Source organism: Heterodontus francisci, chromosome 8 (genome assembly GCF_036365525.1).
Source record: "Heterodontus francisci isolate sHetFra1 chromosome 8, sHetFra1.hap1, whole genome shotgun sequence".
In the NCBI taxonomy this organism is placed as follows: Eukaryota; Metazoa; Chordata; class Chondrichthyes; order Heterodontiformes; family Heterodontidae; genus Heterodontus; species Heterodontus francisci.
The window spans coordinates 86,945,147-86,970,858 of record NC_090378.1 but is presented as its reverse complement, the minus strand read 5'-3'; the positions used below and the strand labels follow the sequence as shown (position 1 = coordinate 86,970,858).

Genomic DNA, 25,712 nt, shown 5'->3' with positions numbered 1-25,712 from the left:
AGATTAGATAGATAAGAATGGAACCAGGTGAGAGCAGTCTCACCTGGCTGAATGACAGTGGAGAAGCATTGGAGGTGGATGGTGTGGTTGACCATGTCAAAGGCTGCTGACAGGTCGAGAAGGACAAGGGGGGGAAGTCTATCATTATCACAGTCACGTAGGATGTCATTTTTGACTTTGATAAGAGTTGTTTCAGTACAGTGGCAGGGGTGGAGACCCGATTGGAAGGATTCAAACATGGAGTTCCAGGAAAGATGAGAATGGATTTGGAAAGCGTCAAAACATTCAAGGGCTTTGGAGAAGAAGGGGAGGTTGGAGATGGCGCGGTAGTTTGCAAGCGTGGTGGGGGTCAAGGGTTTGTTTTTTGAGGAGGGGATGATGACGGCAGATTTAAAGGCTAAGATCTAACATTGTTAAACTCATCAGAGTTTTGGAAACCGGTGATTAGAATGTTCATGGTAAGACCTAAAAGAAAAGTTGTATATTTTGGACATTTATCCAATTTGGAAATGATGAGCACACATTTTTCTGTTGAAAGTTTGCAGATAAGAGCAGCAGCAAAACTCCTGAAAACATAATGAAAACATAAAATAAACAAAACAAGAAGCATCATGGGAACTAGGCCATGGCCTCCCTGTCGCATGGCTTGTATTTCAATACAAGCAGAGAGCCACCTGCTGACTGAGGGCAGTAAACACACGAGCAAGGTATTGTGTCATAAAAATAACTAAGGGGAGGTTTGCACATGACTGACATCTTCCAATTCACCTGATAGGACGATGTTTTGCATTAAGAAAGGTACAGCGCCATCTGCTGACCGATGAAGGTAGAATAATTTCCGAGTCTTCATCTGCAATGGCACAAATGATTTTGTAGTTCATCGCCACCTTCTCGAGGGCAATCAGGGATGGGCAATAAATGCCAGAGACACTCACATCCTGTGAATGGATAAAAAGAACTAAGTTAAGGTGCACTGTTTTTCCCAGGGCTTAATTTGTGCAGCAGCATAACCTGAATGACCTATAAGTGTATACCCATAAAATCAGCAATCTGATTTTGTGAAGCTTTTCATTTGAAAGACTGTCAAACCATATTATGATGGAAAGGTAATGCAGCAGAAATCAATTTTCATTGCGCAATATATGAATGCCAAAGTACTGATTTCAAAGTAAAAACTGAAGATACATCGCAGCTCAATCCACTCTTTATTGGAACTCTTCCTCCTTTAGCTGCTGACTGACCTGCTGTGGATTTTCTTGTTTTATTTCGGATTTCCTGGGTTTTCTTTCAACAAATCACACATTCATCATGATGGCATATTTTCAGCGACTGTTTCACAATGCAAATAGCGCACGGCACGGTGAAGCAAGTTATTTACAGGAAGGAAGATTTGAGCTGCATCTTCTTGGTCTTTTACTGATCTTTGGTACATTCCATAATTTCAGATGATTGGAACCAAATGTAGTTGCAGTAGGTGACATTGCTGCCCATTGCCGCTGGTGATCTATATGCACTGAATAGTGTGCTTCCCCAAGACAGTACTGGAACCGTGAAAACTATCACAATGCATCATGTCTGCCATGAAGGGAATACTGTGCACGCAGTGAAGGTAGGCATTGTAATCCTGATGCTAAATGGTCCCTGCTCCCACCATTTTATATACCACAGTATAATTGGTCATTTTTACTAGCTTATCATACTGCTGGTGATCTGAAAGCAGAACGAACAACACAAGCACTTATTTACTGTCTTCGGTAATAAATCTGACGTTCTCAACAGTACAATTTAACTACCTCTTTTTAGTAGAGAAATCCTCTTGGGTATGAAGCAAGGACACAGGGAGAGAATCACAATTTCCAGAAGTTCACAAAGGTTTTCCATTTTGACTAAGAGCTAATAATTGTTTAAATTCTAAAAATTTGGAGTCTTTTCTGCTGTCGTCTGCTGTTAGGACACAGAACTTTGTTTTACATTTTTATAAATAGCCCCACTGTCACTTGGCACAACTGTGCTTGACAAAGCTGTGCTCGAGTGCCAAATGTGTTCTTGTACCATGAAAATAGACCAAACCATCTTCATATCTAAGATGATGTGTCATTGCCAAAGGTGCTCCTCCTTTTCAGCTTAGTGGCATGAGCTTGCGGAATGACTGTGTGGCTCGGTCAGGATGTAATTTGCCTTTAAAACACCTTCAGGATCCACTAAAAAAAAGTGTTAAAATGTAGAAATATATTTCCCTGCCTCCACTGCTAAGTTTTTTGCTTTCATTGGGATGGTTTTGGGAGATCGAAGCCCTGTGGCCATCCCGCCATGTGGTCTAATTGGCAGCTCATTGAAAAACCATGAATGACAGCTAGAAATGGATTAAATGACCCTTCTGCTGCCTTTTTTTGACCGAATTGTTAAACTGAATTTGTGCCACTGTGAAGCAGTGATGCAGAAACTATCCATTTGGTCAGCTATTTTCAAATGTGATTTTGCCGAGTTAATGCTTCAAAGCCCCACCAAATCAAATGGCACCATCCACAAGAGTAAACTAACTAATGGTGTTTATGCTGCAATGTGTTTCTGAGATATTGACAGTTACTGGGTGAGAATGAGCTCTTCAATGCATATATAATTTACAATTACACCGACATTGTGTGATATTCCCTCCGCCCATCCACCGAGGAACCCAGACACAACCAATTTCAGTGCAATGTGGGAATAGCTCTCTGATTCAGAATGTGAGATCTCACCGAGGGTGCCTTTAATATTTCTGTAACTGTTTTAGTCATCAATTCATATATTCAGTTTATTTGCTCATTTTGCTCCTCACTTTGTGGAGTGTACTGCAGTATTGGTTTATCTGCTGAAGAAAACGCAGAGGCACTGCAGATTTCTTCTCAAAATTTTTTTGGAAATGTGCTGTTCACTGATGTCACAAATTTGTGACCCAAGACAGTCATTGTGTGATTGATGCGTGTTATCATCACGACAGGCCCTGCCCAGCTCTTCCAGGATCTCTCTCCCTCCCAAGTTTCTCCTCAAAATAATGATCGCTCTTTAACTTTTTTAATGAACAACAGAACATAGCTTGCATGTATCATTTGCAATCTTTCCTCAAACTGACTCCCTCACATCTCCCACTACAACTTAAGCTGAGCAGTTTTACAGTAACTGCAAGCTCCCAGCCAGGACAGATAGCAATATTTAGAAAAATGAATGACTGACACACAGTCAACAGAATGGTTCCTATTTTTCAGCCATATATGAAATATACTTAACACTTAGCAGAAAAATCTCATTCCAGAATAATTTTCCACCAGCCATTGATTTGTGAGGGAAATGAATTTCCAGGAATAGTTTGTAAATCTATTCAAACTTAACACTTTAGGAACTGCAGGAAACATTCAGTATCATGGGAAACATGGCATTATCCCAAATTATTCTTGTAAAATATCGTTATGCGGAAATGGATGCTGTTTTACTTAAGGAAATGGATAATTGTTCGGTGGATAAGTTTACTGAATTAATAGATTATTTTGGTGTTGTTTGTTGTTTATTGATCACAGTCTTATCAAATGATTGTGTGGAATCCCTGGTGCACTCATAGCTGTGATCAGCTATGACAGTAAAGGAATTCCCTCCTTCCCTGTCTTCTGTATACTGATTACATCGCTGATTAAAAACATAAAGCGCAGAACAAGAAAAGTACGTTAGATTTAACAACTCACTCCCTTTACAAAGCTTATTGTTGGCTCTATTGAATTAATTTATCCTCCTGAAGTTAAATCTCCCACAAAGTTAAATCAAGTAAACTCCCAGACAGCTACCCAGCCTTATGAATCACGTTTAACACCCTTGATCAGCTGCCGCCTTGCCTTCACTGTCAAAAAACACGATATGCAAAATGAGGGATTATTAATTCATCGGTTGGAAGGTTACATTAAACTTTTAATGGAAAAAATCCTGCAGTTAACTTTTAAAATACTTACAGCCAAGATGGCCACTGCAATTTGCACCTGAAACACCTTTTTGCATTCCAAAGACCCGCCCAGAGACAGAGGTCTGGGCAGTACAGACTCAGAACAATGGGTTGCTCTATGTCATTGAATTACCTAAGATTTCTTCATTAGCATGACATTCAATGCAATCCTAACACCGTGACTTTGAAAGACCAAACCCCCTCCAAGTGTAAATATTGGTATCCTGGAGTCTGGGGAGCCAATTCTGAACCTTTATCATTTGAAGATTCCAGTGAATACACAGAGGCCGTCATGTGATCGTCTGTCCATCTCTATGAAAGCAAAAAGTTTCCTTGAACAAAGATCGACAGGCAGTGACTCAGATTGTGCAGAAGCAGGAAGGCTGTGTGCTTTCTCTCTCTCTCTCTCTTTTTCTCTCTCTCCAGATAACACAAGTTTGAACCCCGCCTGCAACTGTGGACACTCCAAACCGACAGATTGCTACAGACAGAGACCAGGGGAAGAGAGCCATTTACAAGTCTGCCTCCAAGAAAGCCTTGAGCCAAGTGGGCCTGCTGCAAAGTGCACTTTGACCAGCCAAGGATTTCAAGAATACAACTTCAGCCAGAAGACCACCGCATTATCCAACTTCACAAACTGTGTATTTAATTTCAATTTATTATGGACTCTAATCCAACCACAAAATCTACTTTTCCCTCTGTAATCTATTTGTGTGTGTGTGTGAGTCTTGTGTGAATGTGTGTGTGAATTTATTATTTTTTTAGATCGGTTTTGGATTGTTAAGTATAATAAACTCACCTCTTGTTTAAACTCAGGATAACCTGTCCAATTGGTTCTTTCACAATCACATTAAAGGAAAAAGGTAAAACACTGACTGAGGTGGTAAGCGCAACCACTGTTTTAAAAAAAAGAACCCTGTTGCGGTCAAATAAGAGGAAGGGCAAGAGGGGAGCCTGAGACCCCTCCTCACCTGGCCGTAACATTAGCTTTAGACAGTTACATGGTATTCAATCATCCCTGTCTGCACTCATCCTTATGACTCTTCATCACATCCTAACCAGATATTAATCTAGTCCTTTATTTAAAGGTGTCAATAGAGCATCAGCTACTTTAATGGGGTTCCACTGAGCCGCATGGAAGATGGCAGGATCCCCAAGGACACATTGTACAGTGAGCTCGTCACTGGTATCAGACCCACTGGCCGTCCTGTCTCCGTTTTAAAGACATCTGCAAACGCGACATGAAGTCCTGTGACATTGATCACAAGTTATGGGAGTCAGTTGCCAGCGATCGCCAGAGCTGGCGGGCAACCATAAAGGCGGAGCTAAAGTGTGGCGAGTCGAAGAGACTTAGCAGTTGGCAGGAAAAAAGACAGAAGCGCAAGGAGAGAGCCAATTGTGTAACAGCCCCGACAACCAATTTTATCTGCAGTACCTGTGGAAGAGTCTGTCACTATAGAATTGGCCTTTATAGCCACTCCAGGCACTGCTTCACAAACCACTGACCACCTCCAGGCGCTTACCCATTGTCTCCGAGACAAAGAGGCCAAAGAGACTGTTGAAAAGTGAGGAATCCTGTTAATCTCACGCCTTGCTCGAAGCTTCTTAACTTTATGTTTGGGCTCTAGTTTTGTGCTTACAGTGCAAGTTAAATAATCCAGCCTGTTTTTATTTGCATTATCCGTTCCTTTCAGTGTTTTAAAATCTTGCTTCAGTTCACTTCGAAGATTTTTTCGCAAATTAGACGTGGATCCCAGAAACAGATCCTTTATACTCTTTCTTTTTCTGACACATAAGATGCTTTTGCAGTTATTGTGTCTAAATTAACATGCAATATTCCAGATGTGCACAAGTCTGGAGTATTTTGTTTCATCTGATGAAATGTCCTTGAGACAGATGCCGCTCGGTTAACAACAGCTTCACTTCGGATTCTGTAACACTCAGGTTTCCTTTCTTTCCCCATTTTGCTAATAAATATCCCTCTTGTGCTTGTTTTAGTATTGCAATTGATTTAGAAATGATTTTCCAACGCAAAATTTGGTAGCACCCAGATTTTTGGCACTGCGGGTGTCGTTTTGGGTCCAAAATGGCATCTATGCCACTCACACACACTTCTGGCGCAGGCTACATCAGAAGCCATCTTGGGTAGGCTGTTAGCATGGGAACTGGGAGTGTGCGGCGGAAATATGCAAGGAGGCAGATTGTGACGTCCGTCAGCTTGTAACACTGATTTGACTGCAGTGGTGCCACTTTTAATCTCAACACTCCAGCTAACACCCTCTCTTATACACAGCTGAACCTGTGCTCAGTAGCAGGAAGCACACCCTACTAGTGCTATTTAAAAGGATCATTAACCACTCAAGGGTTAATTGCTGATTGATTTCTACAGGCTGTTGCTGAGTTAGCAGAAGTGTTTGGAGGTTTATACCACATAAGAACATCAGAAATAGGAGCAGGAGTAGGCCATTCAGCCCTTCAAGCCTGCTCCGCCATTCATTAAGATCATGGCTGATCTGATTGTGGCCTTAATTCCACTTTCCTGCCTGGTCCCCATAACCCTTTACTCATCCGTAAATCAAAAATCTGTCTAACTCAACCTTGAATATATTCAATGACCTAGCCTCCACTGCTGTCTGAGGTAGAGAATTCCAAAGATAAACAACCCTCTGATAGAAGAAATTCCTCCTCAATTCCATCTTAAATGGGAGACCTCTTATTTTGAAACTGTGCCCCCTAGTTCTAGATTCCCACATGGGGAGATACATCCTCTCAGCATCTACCCTGTCAAACCTCCTCAGAATCTTATATGTTCCATAATATCACCTCTTATTCTTCTAAACTCCCATGAGTATAGGCCCAACCTGCTCAATCTTTCTTCATAAGACAAACCCCTCATCCCAGGAATCAGCCTAGTGAACCTTTTCTGAACTGCCTCCAATGCAAATATATCCCTCTTTAAATAAGGAGACCAAAACTTTACACAGTACTCTAGGTGCGATCTCACCAACACCCTGAACAACTGCAGCAAGCCTTCCCTAATTTTATACTCCATCCCCCTCGCAATAAAGGCCAACATTCCATTTGCCTTCCCAATTACTTGCTGTAGCTGCGTGCTAACTTTTTGTGATTCATGTACAAGCACACCCAGATCCCTCGGTATCGCAGCATTTTGCAGTCTCTTTCCATGTAAATAATATTCTGCTTTTCTATTCTTCCCACTGTTATTTAAAGTTGGTGAAGTCTTCAGAGAGTGGTGTGGCACGTGAAGGTCTTGGTTCTGACTTCAAGGCTTCTGCTCACAACAATTGTTCCCAGTGTTGATTGCTGTAGTTTTTATCCCTCCTAGCCTGCAGCATAACAGGGAGAATGAGCAGAGGTGACACAGAGGAAGACAAGCTGCTCGATGAGGGAGGAGAAGGGCTCTCAGCAGGAAACCATATCCACCAAGGGTCTTCAGGAACCAATTGTCCTGTCTCAATCTCAGCAAGGAAGAGTGTGTTCGACATCTCTGTTTCACTAGGCAAGTGCTCACTACTATCTTCCATCTGTTGCAGGCAGACCTGCAGGCTCAAAGCAGGGTGAGGATGGCAATGCCGGTCGTTGTAAAGATGACCGTGGCTATGACCGTCTACACGTCGGGCTCCTTCCACGTTGCAGCGGGCATTGCTAACATCTTGCAGTTTGCTGTCCACTGTTATGTAAGGGAGATGACTGAATGTCTGCATACAAAGAAAGGGGAATATATCACATTCTCTCTTTACAGAGAGAAGGAGGCAGAGTAAGCATATGGTTTAGCCAGGATAGCAGGTTTCCCATGGTGCAGGGTGCCATTGACTGCACACATATCGCTTTATGGGTGCTGCATGTAAATTCAGAGATGTACTGCAACTTCAAAGGACTCCACTCCCTCATTGTCCAGCTGCTGTGTGAGCATAATGCATCATGCAAGTAATTGCCCAGTATCTGGCAGCAGTCATGATGGCTTCATTCTGCAGCAGTCCACTGTACCAACTGCATTTGATCCATCATGGCAAACCACAGGTGGCTACTGGGTGACAGGGGTTATCTGCTGATGACATGGCTCATGATGCTGGTGTGCAAACCTCGCACATGTGTGGAGCACGCATACAATGAAAGCTATGCTGCCACATGAAAAGTGATGAAGCTGACCATTGGCATGCTCAAACAACACTTTCAAGCCTGGACTGCTCTGGAGAAGCCTTGCAGTCCTTGCCAGTGCGGGTGTCAAGATTCGTGGTAGTCTGCTGCATGCTGCACAATCCCGCCATCAGGAGGGCACAGCCTTTACCACCAGCTATATGGCTACCAGCTGAGCAGGAGCAGCAGGGGTCAGTAACGTGTCCCATACATGGACACCAGAGTCCATGGTAAAAGATTTTGAGGTCCGTGACTGGAATTTCAGGGATGAGAATGTCTCATTGGCTTCTTTCTTCTGACCAGATTGGCTTAAAAAAAAATCGCAGCTATCAGTTTCACAGGAACAGCGGCTTCTGCACTTTTGTCAGATTTGTGGTTTTCCAGTGGGTTCCAATTTTTTTTTAAAGCCCACCAGAAAACCACAAAGCTGTTTGGAAACTTCTGTTCCCACTCTCAGCAATGATCAGAGAGAGAGGTGAGAGCAGAGAGTGAGAGAGGAGGATAGAGAGAGAGGGTCAGAGAGGGAGAGAGAGGAAAGACAGAGAGAGCAGGGGAACAGAGAGAGAGAGGAGGGACAGAGAGAGAGAGAGAGAGAAAAACAGATAGTGGGTGACAAAGAGAGAGGGGAAAGAGAGTAGGAGAATAGAAAGAGAGAGGGGAGACAGAGAAAGAGATGGGATGTCACAGAAAGGCGTAACGACACGGTGGGGGACAACAGAGAGAGGGGCGAATGACAGAGGAGGGCATGACACAGAGTGGAGGGCATGACACAGGGAGGTGAGGGAACAATTCAGAGGGGGGGGGAAAGACACAGAGAGGGGGGAAAGACACAGAGAGGGGGCAACAGAGAGAGGGGGTGACAACACAGAGAGGGGAACACGGTGGGGGGACACAGAGGGAGGGGAGAGAGAGAGACAGAGAGAGGAGGGAGACATCTATCCGGAATACTCCACATTGCTACAACAAGTGTGCAGGAATAAAAGCTGTTGGGGAAGATATAGTACAAACTTATTACTTTTCAATGATCATGTTAGAAACAGTCATTGACTGATTTTTTTTTGCGGCAAATTGGATTAAAGGACAAGGTTTAAAAGTATGTCAAAGATCAGTAACTGCAATGTGCATCATTTACTATTCAGTTTGAGAGCAGACAACCTGAGTGGACAATGTCATTTGAAAGTTGTCTGTATCATACAATTACATAGTGGCACAGTGGCGCAGTGGTTAGCACCGCAGCCTCACAGCTCCAGTGACCCGGGTTCAATTCTGGGTACTGCCTGTGCGGAGTTTGCAAGTTCTCCCTGTGACCGCATGGGTTTTCGCGGGGTGCTCTGGTTTCCTCCCACAGCCAAAGACTTGCAGGTTGATAGGTAAATTGGCCATTATAAATTGCCCCTAGTATAGGTAGGTGGTAGGAGAATTGAAGGAAGTGGGGATGTGGTAGGGAATATGGGATTAATGTAGGATAGTATAAATGGGTGGTTGATGGTCGGCACAGACTTGGTGGGCCGAAGGGCCTGTTTCAGTGCTGTATCAATAAATAAATAAATAAACATTACATTAAATGTGCACCTTTGCTAACAGGTAAGAGATTCGGACAAAAATTGATTAGTCTGAAGTATAATCTTATAGATCTTGACTAAACAATTTGTAACTGAATAATACATGCAGTAACAGCAGCTCAACATTTTGAAGGAAGTTTTTTATTAATAATTAACTTGTCAGAGCTGAATCGGAATCGACAGTGATAGACTGACATATAGACATAAATTAATTTAAGAGAATCACTTTATTGGAGGAACTGAAGGGCACTCTTTATTTATAATTGTGTTTATGTAATTTTGTCACTAACATTGGTGAGTAACTGACATTTTGCCCATGAGAGATGCTATTATTTCTGTATTTTAAGAATCCAGGACCTAGTTTAACAGTCTGTCAAAATTAATAAAATAGTCTTGGCTACCTACTGTTAATCTCTCTATCCCTTCTTGTCCCACTCTGCTTTTCTGTTTTGCATGACTGTTCTGAAGTACTATCTACTCCATCCTATAAAATCCTCCTGATTTGGAGATCACTGCCCTTTTGTCGGTTGCCCTGTCTTCAGACACATTCTACGATCAGATGGAGAAGTTGCACAAATATTGACCATCACGGATTAAATTGTCTTGTGACAACAACAGTGTGAGAAATGGTCCGTCTTTCTATTGCTGATTTTTCTACTGCCTCGCCTCAATAAGCACGATAACAATCCTCTCCTTGAGTTTCATGGTTTATTGGATGAACTTGCACTCCTGCCAGAGTGTGAATCCACAGAGATCATCCGATACAGTCCATCTACCACTTGTGATGTGGTGTAGCTCATTCTATTCCATCAACAAAAATAATTTGCATTGGCATTGCATACTGTTTTGCGTGCTTGCTAGGTAATACAATTGTGCTACTCTCCTTTGATGTTTGTATGCTTAGCTACTTTATTTATAGGGAAAAATGTATTTTAAAGCGGACTGTGTTTTGATGGCATCAATATACTTCATATACAGATTAATTGACTCCATGTTCATGGCTGAGTCAATTATTTTGTCAAATGTCCATGGTGCAACATGTCAGTGCCTGTCCCTGAGGAGGAGGAGGAAGAGGAGCAAGAGGAGAAGGATGAGGAACCAGGAAGGGAGAAAGCATCCTAGACAGCCCCTTTCTGGCTGCTCTGTCTTTGAAGAACTCAACTGAAAGCGATTCCAACAAAGGAAACCCCATTCCCATTCACCAACAGTTCCAAATCTGAGCCTCCCCTGTCGCTAAGGATCACAGTGCCTGCTTGGCCACACTACAAAAATAAAATCCAACACAAAAAAATATTGGAAGCAAATTTATAAATCAAAGCATGCCAAATCGCATAGAAATATCAACTAATCACCTTTGTGCATTCCCTTAAGCCCTATCTTCCATGTGTCTTTTGTCATGAAGGTGCTTCCATTATTAGTATTTTTTTGAGGACTCGTGTTTAAAAGATTGTGAAAATTGGTTCATTTGAAAGACAGGAGATGCCTGGATTTGGTATTTTTTAAAAGGTTACTGAAATGACACTTTGGATTTTTTTTTAATAAACACTTACTGAAAGAGTCAATGATGTGCTAAATAAACATAAGGAGCCTTGCTGGCTATTTGAGTTGTTTATAGAGAAGTCACATGTCTAGGTTTATGGTTGTCAGGAGTTTTGACTTTTTGATTTGGGCTTGGACTGTTTGAATGCTCAGTCGGTATGTAGCCTGCTAAGAGAGAAGCCACCCAACTCATCCCTTTCTGCCTGTTTTGAAAAATCTTCTGAGAATCCAGTGTGATAGCTGAAACCAGTGATGCCATAATTTTCCCGAAAAGCCTCGACATCTCCTGAACAGAACTGCTCCAGAAAGATGCCAGTGACAGTCGTCTACGTGTACCTGGATGCCAGTCCGAAGGCCATCTGGAACGTTCAGTATCTTATCCTTTTGCGTCAAGAATTGACAATAACTTGGCCAAAGTATTCTTTTAAAAGTTGATCTCTGTCGTGCCAGTTTTTTCATTTTTCTTTATTTTTTTCTTTAACTGGTATGTGTGCGTGTATGTTAGGTTATTTTAGAAGGGTATATATTTATACTTTCCTATTTCAAACTGAGTGTTAATAAGCTTTGCATCTTTGTTGAATAAATCTTGCTTTATAATAAATCAATAATTCTGTTGTTTATTCAAGAAACCTGGTTGGCGGATTTTTATTCTGAAACTAATATAGATAAAGTATATAATTGGCCGTATCGGTAAATGGGTAAAACATTTAAATATATGTTGTGACCAGTGGAGTAGTGGAACTGGAGAAAGACAGTACATTCCTCCAACCTCTGTCATAACACTTTGCCTGTTGTAGTGCTACCCCAGTGGCTGCAGCATGGCTGGTGGAAGTCTGCTGAATTTCAGTGAGGGAGACTAAAGTTGACCTTGGAGGCCAACCTCAAGCAGCTCTGGCCGAGAAGGTCTGGTCTTCAACTGCACCATTTCAGCATGAGTGGCATCAGTCTGGGTTGGCTGGCTTATAGGCAACAACAAGGTCACTGGTGAAATAGGCATGGTTGGAGAATGAATCCTGTCTTCCTGAGAGAGGACAGCAGGTTTCTGCTGCATGGAACAAATGCCACTCTCCTGGGACAGTACCTCAGCAATCCTAGTAATCTCTTGGATGACAGATTGCTGGATGGCTGTGACACCCTGAAAACCTCTTTGAACACTGGTATCCACAGCCACGGTGGCAGCAATCTTACCTTGCATGACTGCAGTCTGAGCTTTCACTGCAGCACTCAAGACATTGGGGCCTTCTGCTTGTGCTGCAATGGAAGCTGGGACATCGGCCATCAGACACTGCATCATGGTTTGGTCTGCCAAGTACAAAGAACAAAGAAAATTACAGCACAGAAACAGGCCCTTCGGCCCTCCAAGCCTGCGCCGATCCAGATCCTCTATCTAAACATGTCGCCTATTTTCTAAGGGTCTGTATCTCTTTGCTTCCTGCCCTTCATGTATCTGTCTAGATACATCTTAAAAGATGCTATCGTGCCCGCGTCTACCACCTCCGCTGGCAACGCGTTCCAGGCACCCACCACCCTCTGCGTAAAGAACTTTCCACGCATATCCCCCCTAAACTTTTCCCCTCTCACTTTGAACTCGTGACCCCTAGTAATTGAATCCCCCACTCTGGGAAAAAGCTTCTTGCTATCCACCCTGTCTATACCTCTCATGATTTTGTACACCTCAATTAGGTCCCCCCTCAACCTCCGTCTTTCTAATGAAAATAATCCTAATCTGCTCAACCTCTCCTCAGAGCTAGCGCCCTCCATACCAGGCAACATCCTGGTGAACCTCCTCTGCACCCTCTCCAAAGCATCCACATCCTTTTGGTAATGTGGCGACCAGAACTGCACGCAGTATTCCAAATGTGGCCGAACCAAAGTCTTATACAACTGTAACATGACCTGCCAACCCTTGTACTCAATACCCCGTCCGATGAAGGAAAGCATGCCGTATGCCTTCTTGACCACTCTATTGACCTGCATTGCCACCTTCAGGGAACAATGGACCTGAACACCCAAATCTCTCTGGACATCAATTTTCCCCAGGACTTTTCCATTTACTGTATAGTTCACTCTTGAATTGGATCTTCCAAAATGCATCACCTCGCATTTGCCCTGATTGAACTCCATCTGCCATTTTTCTGCCCAACACTCCAATCTATTTATATTCTGCTGTATTCTCTGACAGTCCCCTTCACTATCTGCTACTCCACCAATCTTAGTGTCGTCTGCAAACTTGCTAATCAGACCACCTATACTTTCCTCCAAATCATTTATGTATATCACAAACAACAGTGCTCCCAGCACGGATCCCTGTGGAACACCACTGGTCACACGTCTCCATTTTGAGAAACTCCCTTCCACTGCTACTCTCTGTCTCCTGTTGCCCAGCCAGTTCTTTATCCATCTAGCTAGTACACCCTGGACCCCATGCGACTTCACTTTCTCCATCAGCCTACCATGGGGAACCTTATCAAACGCCTTACTGAAGTCCATGTATATGACATCTACAGCCCTTCCCTCATCAATCAACTTTGTCACTTCCTCAAAGAATTCTATTAAGTTGGTAAGACATGACCTTCCCTGCACAAAACCATGTTGCCTATCACTGATAAGCCCATTTTCTTCCAAATGGGAATAGATCCTATCCCTCAGTATCTTCTCCAGCAGCTTCCCTACCACTGACGTCAGGCTCACCGGTCTATAATTACCTGGATTTTCCCTGCTACCCTTCTTAAACAAGGGGACAACATTAGCAATTCTCCAGTCCTCCGGGACCTCACCCGTGTTTAAGGATGCTGCAAAGATATCTGTTAAGGCCCCAGCTATTTCCTCTCTTGCTTCCCTCATTAACCTGGGATAGATCCCATCCGGACCTGGGGACTTGTCCACCTTAATGCCTTTTAGAATACCCAACACTTCCTCCCTCCTTATGCCGACTTGACCTAGAGTAATCAAACATCTGTCCCTAACCTCAACATCCGTCATGTCCCTCTCCTCGGTGAATACCGATGCAAAGTACTCATTTAGAATCTCACCCATTTTCTCTGACTCCACGCATAACTTTCCTCCTTTGTCCTTGAGTGGGCCAATCCTTTCTCTAGTTACCCTCTTGCTTCTTATATATGAATAAAAGGCTTTGGGATTTTCCTTAACCCTGTTTGCTAAAGATATTTCATGACCCCTTTTAGCCCTCTTAATTCCTCGTTTCAGATTGGTCCTACATTCCCGATATTCTTTCAAAGCTTCGTCTTTCTTCAGCCTCCTAGACCTTATGTATGCTTCCTTTTCCCTCTTAGCTAGTCTCACAATTTCACCTGTCATCCATGGTTCCCTAATCTTGCCATTTCTATCCCTCATTTTCACAGGAACATGTCTCTCCTGCACGCTAATCAACCTCTCTTTAAAAGCCTCCCACATATCAAATGTGGATTTACCTTCAAACAGCTGCTCCCAATCTACATTCCCCAGCTCCTGCCGAATTTTGGTATAGTTGGCCTTGCCCCAATTTAGCACTCTTCCTTTGGGACCACTCTCGTCTTTGTCCATGAGTATTCTAAAACTTACGGTATTGTGATCACTATTCCCAAAGTAGTCCCCTACTGAAACTTCAACCACCTGGCCGGGCTCATTCCCCAACACCAGGTCCAGTATGGCCCCTTCCCGAGTTGGACTATTTACATACTGCTCTAGAAAGCTCTCCTGGATGCTCCTTACAAATTCTGCTCCATCTGGACCTCTAACACTAAGTGAATCCCAGTCAATGTTGGGAAAATTAAAATCTCCTATCACCACCACCCTGTTGCTCCTACATCTTTCCATAATCTGTTTACATATTTGTACCTCTATCTCACGCTCGCTGTTGGGAGGCCTGTAGTACAGCCCCAACATTGTTACCGCACCCTTCCTATTTCTGAGTTCTGCCCATATTGCCTCACTGCTCGAGTCCTCCATAGTGCCCTCCTTCAGCACAGCTGTGATATCCTCTTTGACCAGTACTGCAACTCCTCCACCCCTTTTACCTCCCTCTCTATCCCGCCGGAAACATCGATATCCTGGGATATTTAGTTGCCAATCATGCCCTTCCCTCAACCAAGTCTCAGTAAGAGCAATAACATTATACTCCCAGGTACTAATCCAGGCCCTCAGTTCATCTGCCTTACCTACTACACTTCTTGCATTAAAACAAATACACCTCAGACCACCAGTCCCTTTGCGTTCATCATCTGCTCCCTGTCTACTCTTTTCCTTAGTCACACTGACTTCATTATCTAGTTCCTTACAGTCTTTAGTTACTACCTCCTTACTCTCCACTGACCTCCTCATTTGGTTCCCATCCCCCTGCCACATTAGTTTAAACCCTCCCCAACAGCGTTAGCAAAAGCACCCCCAAGGACATTGGTTCCAGTCCGGCCCAGGTGTCGACCGTCCAATTTGTAATAGTCCCACCTCCCCCAGAACCGGTCCCAATGTCCCAAAAATCTGAACCCCTCCCTCCTGCACCATCTCTCAAGCCACGCATTCATCCTGACTATTCTTTCATTTCTACTCTGACTATCACGTGGCACTGGTAGCAATCCTGAGATTACTACCTCTGAGGTCCTACTTTTTAACTTGGCTCCTAACTCCCTAAATTCTGCTTGTAGGACCTCATCCCGTTTTTTACCTATATCATTGGTGCCTATGTGCACAACGACAACTGGCTGTTCACCCTCCCCTTTCAGAATGTTCTGCAGCCGATCTGAGACATCCCTGACCCGTGCACCTGGGAGGCAACATACCATTCGGGAGTCTCGTTTTCGACCACAGAACCGCCTATCTACTCCCCTTACAATCGAATCCCCGATGACTATAGCCCTTCCACTCTTTTTCCCGCCCTTCCGAACAGCAGAGCCAGCCACGGTGCCATGAACCTGGCTACTGCTGCCTTCCCCTGGTGAGCCATCTCCCTCAACAGTATCCAAAGCGGTATACCTGTTTTGGAGGGAGATGACCGCAGGGGACACCTGCGCTGCCTTCCTGCTCTTTCTCTGCCTTTTGGTCACCCATTCCCTTTCACCCTCAGCAATCCTAATCTGCGGTGTGACCAATTCGCTAAACGTGCTATCCACGACCTCCTCAGCATCGCGGATGCTCCAAAGTGAGTCCATCCGCAGCTCCAGAGCCGTCATGCGGTCTAACAAGAGCTGCAGCTGGACACACTTCCCGCACGTGAAGGAGTCAGGGACATCAGCCATGTCCCTGAGCTCCCACATTGAGCAAGAGGAGCATAACACGGGTCTAAGATCTCCTGCCATTTTCAATCTTAAGCTTAAGTTAGTCTTAACTTAGATAAACGAAAAAGGAACGAAAAGTTTTCACCAATCACACGAAAAAATAAATAAATAGAAAAAGCCTTACCTTATCTGCACACCACCGAGTCCTTTTTTTTTGGTTAGAGGAGGAGGGCAGGTGGGAGACACTACAGGTGTAGTGTCTCGGGTACAGCCACTGCCCAAATATATAGGACTTACTTACCCAGCTGCCACCTCGCTCTCCCTGTCGCTGCTGCAAAAAGAAACCACCAAAACAAAAAGGTAAGTTTATATAAGTTGTAAACTCACTTACCCAGCTGCCACCTCGCACTCCCTGTCGCCGCTGCAAAAAGAAACCGCCAAAACAAAAAGGTAAGTCTATATAAGTTGTAAACTCACTTACCCAGCTGATGGAGTTGGCTACCACTTCCATGCTGGAAACGATGGGCTCCAAGCTCTACGTAAAACCTGTGCAAAGTTGGTGACGGACTCCTCCATGCTCCTTGACATTGCACAAAGGCTTTCTGGCAGGCTTCCCAATGCGCCGAGCATTTCATTGAGCATACCCATCAGTCTTCTGCTGTAGATCACCCCATCGATATGCTCATCTGAGTCCTGTGCAGCAGAGCTCATGTGCAACCTTGCCTTCTGGTGAGCTGGCACCTGCACTATTCTTGACCTCTGCACTGGTTGCAGGCCACACATGCGTCAGATGCAGATCCCGCCTCTATACTGTCTTGTAAATTATGCACAGTGTCAATTTCTAAACTGGTGGCTGTAAACATGAAACGGATTGACCGCGTGTCTTCATTATAAGCATCTTGTCGCTCTTTTACCTGTTGCTCTTCCACCACTGCCTAGCTGGGTGCAGTCCTTGTGTATCTGAAAGGAGAAAGGTACAAAAGTAAGGTTGTGGTGCGGGGAGGGGGACAGACAGAGGTACATCCTATCATGCTAGGCCCCCATCTGCCAAGAATGAGGCACATTAATTTTGTCATGAACATTGACTTTCAACTGTTACTGGAGTGAAGAAAGGACTTGTTAAACAGATCAGCCATGGCTGGAAAAGACATTTACATATTAACAGACAGTGATTGGAAGGACAAAGGACCATTCCCTGACACATTCAACCCAATGGACCTTGATTACCAGGTATTGTGTGTAAGAGGAGCATTCCGGAGACTACTAAGGTGATACAATCCAAGACATGGTCAGACCAGTTAATCACATGACTAACCTGCATGGCAACCTAGGTTGTTCTGAATTGTACAAACAGTTTGAACTGAGAGTGTCTGTTTGCTCCTGGACTGAGAAGATCTCTCCTGTCTACTCCCATTTCTTTTTCACAAGCCTCTGAATCCACTGAAGATAAATTAACCCCAAGAGAGAAAAGTCTCCTACAGCGAACAAGGTTTAAGAAGAATACTGGGCTCCAACCAAAAGCGAGATTTACCTACAATCAACGACTCTACAGTGAGCTCGATGAACCATAACAAAAACTCTTCAGATATTGACTCCAACTTTTCCACTTTATTTTTCTTCTGCTCTTTTTATTTAGAGATACAGCACTGAAACAGGCCCTTCGGCCCACCGAGTCTGTGTCAACCATCAACCACCCATTTATACTAATCCTACATTAATCCCATATTCCTACCACATCCCCACCTTCCCTCAATTGCCCTACCACCTACCTATACTAGGGGCAATTTGTAATGGTCAAGTTACCTATCAACTTGCAAGTCTTTGGCTGTGGGAGGAAACCAGAGCACCCGGAGGAAACCCATGCAGTCACAAGGAGAACTTGCAAACTGGGCACAGGCAGTACCCAGAATTGAACTCGGGTTGCTGGAGCTGTGAGACTGCAGTGCTAACCACTGTACCACCGTGCTGTCCTGTCTCTATTTGCATGTGTGTATCATGTATGCATGCTATTGTGGGCGCGTCGTGTATCGATAAGCATTAACCGAGTTAGAGTTTCAGTTTAAGTTTTATAAATTTCACCTTTCTTCTTTAAACCTTAGAAAGCCTGTTTATGCTGGTTTCTTTGCCTTATAATTGGAAAGCGGCGAACAAGGATTCACCAAGAGGGAGCTAAATACACAGTGTGTTTAAAAAATAAAACCCTGTTCAGTAAGACCAGGTGAAGGCTGAAAGAGAACCCTAGTCTGAAGACCTGCTCGGGTCTGCAAATGAGACCCGACCCGAGCCCAACAGAACCCCATCCGATCCCGAGCCCGACCCGGCCCGAGTCCTTCCATTTTTTCCCGTGCCCAACCCGACCCGACCCAACCCGACCTTCTGTTTTTCACTTTGTTCCTTAACTGCACAAGCTTAAAATAACTGTAACAAAACCACCTTTAAAGTCCAAAAAGTAAACTAACATTCGAGTCACTTACCTGAGGTGGTGATAGAACGTGTCTGATCCTGCCCCACCCAACCCGAACCCAAATGCCGGACCCGGAAGTGCGACCTGAACCCGACACATGTCGTCGGGTCCTGTTGGGTTTGGGTCGGGTAGCAGGCCTTTACCCTGGACCTCTTTCTCATCTGGTCATAACAATCCTTACACCATCTGCAGTTTGTAAATCAAAAGAGATTATAGGATGAGGGGGAAATGGGATGTGAGGAGGAGGATTAAGTAAGAAGATACTATCAACTTTGATGGTTTCAGCCCCGCCGTTAGCCACCGCCTCAGCCTCAACAACTGTACCAATGATGGCGAGCACTGCCTCTTCCATGGAGACAAGACCATGCAGCCATGCTTGCCCCCCTCTAGTTAGCACTTGCTTTCTCCAGTTGTGCATCACCTTGTCCTGAGAGAGAGAGTGAAGTGTGTCAGTGAGTATGGTGCAATGTGTTTGGGTGATGTGACCATCATGTTTGAATAGCTGGCAGTGTGTGCAAGGTGTGAGATGTGAGCGTAAGGCTTTCAGCAACGCTAAGAGTGTGAGGGTGAGGTGAACTTAAAAACATTAGCTAAGTGTCCTGATTGATAGGGCTTGTAGGTAGGTGATGGATGGCAGTGTCTGAGGCTGGTACTGCAGTTGAGGGGATATGGCATTTGAAGAGGCATTCAGTGACCTTGATCACTTGTGTGAGGTCATTGAGAACCTTGGATCACACTCCCTCTCATGTTGTGCTATTACTCAGTCTTTTTCCATGTCAGAATGAGTTCCACAATTACTTCCATTACCTGCTGCAGCCACAATGCACTTTTTCTTTAAGTAGCGCAGCCTGGCTTTAAGTGGTGTTGGCCTCTCACAGTTTAGGGCTGTCTGCTGAGGTGTGTAGCCACTCAACAGTGCAGAAGTCGGTATGCTGCCTCCATTGGAAGAAATGGGCGCGGGTTATTCCTGAATAACAATCTTGGCACCTGCTTACAGGGTCTATTGAATTTTACCCCCTTTTAGTCTGTACACTAACTGCCAGAATGTATCACATCTTTCACCACATGAAACTGAAGGTGGACTGGATATACACGATATATACTTGTACCTGATTGAGGCTCAGGTTTTGGACCAACAGGTGGTTTTATTTACATAAGGCAAATTAATAAACAGTACAATAATGTAATGTACAGAAAATAGCAAAGATATCGCTTACTTTTTCTTGCGACACAAATGTTAACTCTCGTTTGGATGTCAAGACAGATGGTGAACGTTTTGGCACTCTGCAGCATTAGGAGCTGGGAGATTTTAGTGCTGTCAGGCTCCCGTCTGATCCTGGCGAGAAGCACCAGCTAACTGGTTGGCAGGAGAGGGATGTCGGGCAATAGGAGGCAGCTGCCAGGGATCCAAAGGAATAGTCCCTAGCACTTGGGTAAGGAGTTGAAGAGGTGGGGGGAGGCGGGGGGTTGGGGGAGGTGGTCAGATTGGCCTCATGGTCCATGAAGGTGGGATGGAAGCACACCATTTTCTGGTAGTGCCCAGAGGGACAGTCCTGCTCTTCCTGGCCCAACAGGAAACTAAACAAAAATGAATGGCTTAGCTTTCTGCGTCTCTTCTGGCTCCAGCTTCATGTAAAATTGCAGTCAGGCCCTGGTGATGTAACTGAAGCAGAATCTCCATATTCTGGCTTCTGCCAGCTGTTCCCACTCACCTGCTCAGAAGAGCAGGTTACGATTACAATCCCAGGAAGGCAACAGGATCAGTGTCAGTAAGTCACATGGGCCATTCTAACTGTCCACTCAAGCAGTTTTTGCCAGGCGGGCAGGGTTAAAATTGGCCCTATTGCATTCAAATTGCAGACTTGTATCGTGTCTTATAGAATACGCATCCATTTGGAAGTTGGCCCAGCTATTCAGCTTAAAAAACACAAAACCCTCAGATGCTAAACCCTCAAGTTGTGGCTGCAGCACTCATACAGTGACTGCAGACTGACCATCCACAAAACTAGGTGTAATCTGTAATTGTAGACTCCTATGTCCACCAAACTGTTTGTCAAAGAAAACCAAAGCCAAGCAATGACTTTGCCCATCTCCAAGGTCCCAAATATTGCTGCCAATCAAACACTAGGCCCAGCGCAGTTCTTTCATCTGGGTCAAAGTGACTTGGGAAAAACCAGATGCATTCACCACTTCCAGTAGTGGCATCCCACATCCTGACTCTGACCAAAGTGTCAACCTGAGTAAGTTGAATAAAAATGACTCCTTAGGCAATAAGGTGCCACAAAGTGTTTCTGAGGAGAAATGCATGTGGAGTAACTTTTGTTACACTCTATACGAATTGCTTCCATCTTGCAGCAAAGTAACAAGCCATCACTACTCATGACTTGTTTTGAATTTAGCCATAAATAATAGTAAATAGAATAACGTAGAATCTTTTGTGCAGAAACAGACCATTCAGCCCAACTGGTCCATGCCATCATTTATGCTTCAAACGAGCATCCTCCCACCCTACATAATGTGACCCCATCAGCGTATCCTTCTATTCCTTTCTCCCTCATGCTTATCTAGCTAGCTTTCCCTGAAATGCATCTATGCTATTTGTCTCAACTACTTGTGGTAGCGAATTTTCCATTTTCACCACTCTTTGGGTAAACAATACAAATCAAAAATTAAATATAGATGAAAAGTATATTTTGGTTCGTCTTCTTTGGCAGTACAATTTATCGGCTTTTTTAATACGAAAATATCAGATTTTACACTGACCTCATTATTACATCTTTTATCACAGTGCAGTTCTGCTGTTGTGTGAATGATTGCCCAGAAATACTCAGATATGGACAGACCTAATAGCATAAATGTAGCAAATGGGCTTTCTCTGCAATCTATATTGACCCTTCGACTAAAAATGTGACGCAAGAAAATAATTTATTGTTTGCATTTCTCAGCAGGAAACACAGTCAATATTAAACATTTTAGACACAGTTGAGCTACCATCCCAAGACTGTATAGTTCACAACATCAGGGCTTCTCCCGCAACCTCAGTCACATTTCCACAAATCCTTCATTAACTGACAGATCAAGACTGGTGATCCCAGCCAAACTTTTTATCACTATTACAGATAACAGAAGCTGACATTCAACTAGAGTTAAAATAAATGGTTAACCTTTGCATCCAGTTGGCATATATACATAATTGAATTATGAGGAAGAATGACAGGACTAAAAGAACATTTTATATGCCCTCCAGATCAGTTACATCTTGTCTGCATCTGAAATGCTTTTGAACTACAATTTGAAACAGATTTACATGAGAGATTTGGTGATTCTAAATTTTGATGTCTGGAAGATTGCTTTCTCTTTATACAGTACATGTTTCTCCACTATCAAAACTAGAATCTACATCTGTTACCTATGAACTGACAGAGGGTGCTGGCTGCAGATTCCATATAGCAACTTTTGTTTCTTTGATCCAATTGAATACATATCATTGCTCCCGACACATGAACATTTTAGCATGTGGAAGCAGCCTGGCTCGTGAGATGAGGAAAACTTTTACATTGTCAGGATTTCTTGTGGTTAGGGTTTTCCATTTAGATAACAACTTTTGTGGGAATCTTTGCTCAGTAGTTGTGAATTTGGGCAGAGAATCTTCAAGGAGAGGAGCATGTCAAACAGAAAATTGGAGATGGTCGGCTCCCACCAACCTTATTAGCATCCCATTTTCTAACAATACAGACATATAATTAACTGCAGGACATTTTATACAGAGGATCTTGGATGTGGAAATAAGAGGAGGCCTAAATAATAAAACTGACATTGGCACAAATCCTAATTTATATCCAAACAGTGTACATCAATTTAAACTTTCTACTTTGCCAAGAATGGGATAGACAATGGAATGACAGGTATGTAAAAAAGATGATAGGGTCATTAATTTGCTACTTAAATATATATTGTATATACAAACTATGGATAAATGCCAGGGCAGGAGTCCAAATCTAAATTGATTTCAATCTGGGTAAACATTGGCTATTTGGAAATAAAATCTGCACTTGGGCTGAACTTGGATCCATTTGGTATCACCTTTCCTTGAAAGCAGAATGACACTGTGAATGATCAAGGGATACTTGTTGAATTGTATATGTGCAGTTTTATTTTAAATATCATCACGAGCTTCTGTACACACCAGCAGGGAAGAATGAGAAGGAAGACTGTTGTTCAAATGAAGAGATAGGATGGGTGGGCCATTCTAATTGGTGACTTCAATCGATCAAATATAAATTGGGAAACTAAGTGGTTCAGAGTCAGAGTTGCTAAGTCTAATGCATGACTGCTTTATGACATGGTGTGGGAGCAAATCCATGAGGCCTCGTGATTCCCTTGACCTGACACCTACTGGCATGCAGGCCCTCACCTGCCAAGAGTGAGGCACATATATTTTGCCACATGAACATTACAATTTTAAAATTGTTGGTGGGAAGAAAAGAAGGCCTATTACAATGGGTTGCCAAGCCCCTGGCTGGAAAGACATATTTTTGCATACTAGCAGACAGTGTTGGAACAAAGGAACCAGTCCCTACTCCAATTTAATCCACAATGGACTTTTGATTACCAGACGTTGAGGTTGGAGGAGCTCATATTCCAGGTTAACTGCTAAGATGGCCGAATACACAAACAGACGTGGTCAGACCAGTTTAGTCACATGATTAACTGGCTGTAGGAGTTTTATTTTTAACTTGCCACAGAGAATTCAAACTCTGAAAGCGGTTTTGCTCCTGGACTGACAAGACCTCTTGTGGCTGGCTTGCCGCAGCCTCTCCTGTCTGCTTCCATCTCTTTCTCATGGAACTGAAGACCCATTAAAGACACATGAATCCCAAGAGAGAAAAGTCTCCTACAGTGAGCAAGGTTTAAGAAGAATACTGGGCCCTAACGAAAAGCAGGACTACCTACAATCAAGAACTGTAGTGAGCTCGAAGCACAATAACAAACCTCCTTCAGAGATTGCCTAAAACCTTTTTGCTTTATTTTTCTTCTGCTCTTTTCTGTCTCTATTTGCATGTGTGTATTGCATATGCATGCTAGCGCGGGGCATGGCATGCATCCGTAGGCGTTAACTGAATTAGAGTTTAAGTTCAAGTTTTAATAAATTTCACTTTTCTTCTTTAAACCTAAGAAGGCCTGTTTATGCTCATTTCTTTGCCTTATAATTGGAAAGCGATGAACAAGGATTCACCAAGGGGGAGCTCAAAACATAGTGTGCTTAAAAATTAAACCCTGTTACAGTAAGACCAGGCGAAGGCTGAGAGGGAACCCCTAGACCTCTCTCTCATCTGGTTGTAACACTACATATTATACAGTAAAGCATACAGTATCCTGAACTTTATTAATAGGAGCATAGAGTACAAGAGCAAGGAAGTTATGTTGAACTTGTAGAAGACACTAGTTTGGCCTCAGCTGAAGTGTTGCGTCCAGTTCTGGGTGCCACACTTTAGGAAAGACGTGAGGCCATTGGAGAGAGTACAGAAAAGATTCACGAGAATGGTTCCAGGGATGAGGAACTTGAGTTATGAAAATAGATTGGAGAAGTTAGGACTGTTTTCCTTGGAGAAGAGAAGGCTGAGAGGTGATTTGATAGAGGTATTCAAAATCATGAGGGGTCTGGACAGAGTAGATAGAGAGAAACTGTTCCCACTCATGAAAGGATCGAGAACGAGAGGGCACAGATTTAAAGTATTTGGTAAGAGAAGCAAAAGTGACATGAGGAAAAACTTTTTCATGCAGAGAGTGTTTAAGGTCTGGAATGCACTGCCTGAGAATGTGGTGGAAGCAGGTTCAATTGAAGCATTCAAAAGGGAGTTAGACTGTTAGATGAAAAGGAGGAATGTGCAGGGTTACGGGGAAAAGGCGGGGCAATGGAATTGAATGAATTGCTCTTTCAGAGAGCCAGTGCGGACACGATGGGCTGAATGGACTTCTGCACTGTAACAATGTTGTGATTCTATATTACATGGATATTGTATCAAAAGTGGACATGATGGCAACCCTAGGGGACAACTTCAAAATAATTAAAGTCAATATGATGAGGTATTCCAAATTGCTCAAATGAAGAGCCAGGCATATAAGTTTATAAGGCCAAAATTTAAAGAAATGAGCTATCAACTCAAGCAAACAGATTGGAGGAGGTTGTTCTGTAACCCTTGAAGTAGAACAGCTTTAAAGGACAATAAATACATATTTAGAATCAGCAAGCTCGGACTAAACAAGCTTGACTCTAAATGAATTACCAACCAATCAAAAGTAAAATCAAGAGGAAAAATGGTCCTCTGCAAATCCTGTAGGTAGAACGAATAAGGGGCTGACTAGGATGAATATAAGAACAGGCTGAAAAGTGTTAAAACGGTGTTCAGTAGGGTAAGGAGAGACCTGGAAATAAAACATAGCTATGGAGGCTATGGAGGCTAACCATAAAAAATAGTTTCAATTCTTTAGCAATAAGAGAAGAGGTGAGAGCCATGAAAGATTCTAACCAGCTGGGAACAGAACATCAGCATTAGATAGTAAACATTTGTCATGATTGCTTCCTCCAGGTACTCCCAAGTGAATATATAAGCAACATGCCCTGCCCAAACAGAAACAATCCAGGCAAAGTGAATGATTTTATACTTTTGAGGTGGAAATCCGAGACAGTTGAAAAGGGCGAAAATGCAATGAATCCCCACCGATCAATGCTTTTTATCCCATGATGCTAAGAGAAATGAGAAAAGAGATTTCCAAGGCACTTTAAATCATTTTGAGCAAGTCACTTGACC

General features: G+C 43.4%; 1 protein-coding gene across 19 annotated transcripts in view; it reads left to right on the top strand.

The window, feature by feature from the left end:
• LOC137372999 (nuclear receptor subfamily 6 group A member 1-like) overlaps window positions 1-25,712 on the top strand; it is a 399,911-nt gene that overhangs the window by 218,277 nt on the left and 155,922 nt on the right. For 6 of the 19 annotated variants that reach the window (XR_010975548.1, XR_010975544.1, XR_010975543.1 and 3 more), the window contains 2 exons: window positions 1,446-1,609; window positions 4,394-4,732. The exons of 10 other annotated variants lie outside the window; for them this stretch is intronic. The gene's annotated coding sequence lies outside the window, so the exon portion shown is untranslated. Of the gene's footprint in view, window positions 1-1,445; window positions 1,610-4,393; window positions 4,733-7,313; window positions 7,488-10,665; window positions 11,777-25,712 lie in introns of those variants that run through there. 3 more of the 19 variants (XR_010975542.1, XR_010975546.1, XR_010975541.1) reach the window with 3 other exon arrangements.